This window comes from Marmota monax, unplaced genomic scaffold (assembly GCF_021218885.2).
Source record: "Marmota monax isolate L192 unplaced genomic scaffold, Marmota_monax_Labrador192_F-V1.1 WCK01_AAM20220418_F8-fsc00081, whole genome shotgun sequence".
NCBI classification, from domain to species: Eukaryota; Metazoa; Chordata; class Mammalia; order Rodentia; family Sciuridae; genus Marmota; species Marmota monax.
The window spans coordinates 7,805,295-7,807,314 of NW_026695234.1; the positions used below are offsets into that span (position 1 = coordinate 7,805,295).

A 2,020-nucleotide genomic window follows, 5' to 3' on the forward strand; every position below is an offset into this window, starting at 1 on the left:
TTGATTGTCTCTTGAGATTTTTACCAGCCAGCTACCCCCATCCTAGGCTTCATAGGACTTCATCTGGCCTTTTGCAATGACTTAGTCTCACCATAAAAGGATGCTCTGTGCTAAGAAATACTGGCCTGGTGTCTCCTTGGGGTCCCCCAAGAAGAAAGGACAGGACAGGAAATGAGATTCTTTCAACTTTGTTTACTGTCTCATTATTCAATAGACAGGAAGGGTGAAGTGGACCAAGAATCAGGTGTCATTAGAGAGTCTAGCAACAAAAATAATATTTGAGCAACAGTGAGAAAGTGCTGATATGCTGCAGGCATGTGCTAGCCCCTGGGTATACAAGGCTGAATAATAAATTTGGCCCCTTACATTGAAGACTCATTGGCTTAGTGGGTGAAGGCAGAAATAAATTGGAATTGCATGTAGCCTGAAACATGCTTTCTTAGCCATCAGAACAAATGGCTTTGTTTTATTTCTGTTCTTATTTGATGTTGCTATGGCATTTCCCATTGTTAACCACTACCCCTTTCTCGAAATTCTCTACTTATTTGGCTTCTAATCTCATTTTCTCCTGGGTCATCTTTACTTCAGAAACTACTCTTTAGTCTCCTTCATTATGCCCACTTCCTCTTTCTACCCCTTAAAAATTGGTATTCCCTAAAGAATTCATTTCTTCCCTCTTTGCCACTCAATCTGTAGTTTACATTCTCCCTGGAAAATATCTTTTGCTCCTAGGTCTTTTTTTTTTTTATGATTACACAGATGAACCTTATTCTAATAAGCTATCTGTTTTTCCTAGATATTTAGCACATTCCCAATGTGATCAGTGGAAGACAAATGAAATTATTTGGGTGGGTCTAGAGTCTACTTTCAAGCCCAAAATATTTTAAAAGATCACCACAAAAAATTGAAACCAGCCTGAGCTGAAGCATTAAGGGCCCCTGGGATCCCTTGTGTCACTCACTGAACCTACCTCCTCTAGCCAACTATAGGACCGGGGCGACATTCCAGATCCAGAACTATGTGATCCACACAGTGAGCATGAGGTTTCAAGGGTTGGATGTGCAGGATCTGTGTCTTCCATGGTTTCCCATGCACTTGCTGAGAAGAGCAGCAATTTGAGTTTCTGCCGATTCTGCCCACCTTTGCCACTCCAGGTTGGTGGCTTGTGAAAGCAGTTTCCTCCTAAAATCTCTGGTTAGTTCCATTTTCCCATTCATTGGTGATAATTTTCTGAGGATAAGGCCAATGTCCTTTCTCCATTTTGCTGCTTCCAGGAGGCTGGAGATTCTTTCCTGGGAAAGATTCCACATTTTGATGGACATGCACAATGCCCCCAATATCCCATCATTAACACCTGGCAGGCAATGGTCCAGACTTATTCTGAACTGGGAACCAGACCCAGGTTCACCCTATCTGTAGTGTTGGAGAGCTTCAGTTTCCTGTTATCCCCAAAGTGTATTTGGCACCAATTTGCTACTCCGTTCATCTCCAGATTATTTCTCAGATGACTACAGCATGGGGGTTCCACTCACAGGTGTGGACAAAGGCAGCACCAGCATGAACTAGGAAGGGCAATGTAAAATAACCAATCCCTGCATAGCAATCCACCAGCACTTGTCCAGTATAGGGCAGTGATGCAACTTGCAGCTTCTCAGTGATGTTTCCAAAGGAGAACATGCACTATCCGCATGCCCTACCCAGCCATGGTCGCCATGCTGCACAGTCTCTGTAGAAAATACCCACCCTCATTTGCTCCTAGGTCTTGATCACACCTAAATACCAGCAACTCCCAAGTCCCTATCTTCTACCCAGAGTTTTCTTAACACCTCCAAGAACATATATTTGTTGAATAACATTTCTTCAAAATACTATGTGCCAATAGTATTCTAAGTACTTTATAAACATTATCTCATTTTATTCTCCTAACAACATAACAGCCCTATGAAGTGGGTACTATTATTATGCTTATCTGAAAAATGAGGAACCAGGGCATAGAGACATAAGTAACTTGTCTAAGATC

The 2,020-nt window shown here is 42.1% G+C and overlaps 1 pseudogene; it reads right to left on the bottom strand.

Annotated features, from left to right (window-relative positions):
• Positions 1-975: 975 nt before the first annotated feature.
• LOC124088806 (tRNA wybutosine-synthesizing protein 2 homolog) lies at positions 976-1,677 on the bottom strand (annotated as a pseudogene).
• Positions 1,678-2,020: the final 343 nt, after the last annotated feature.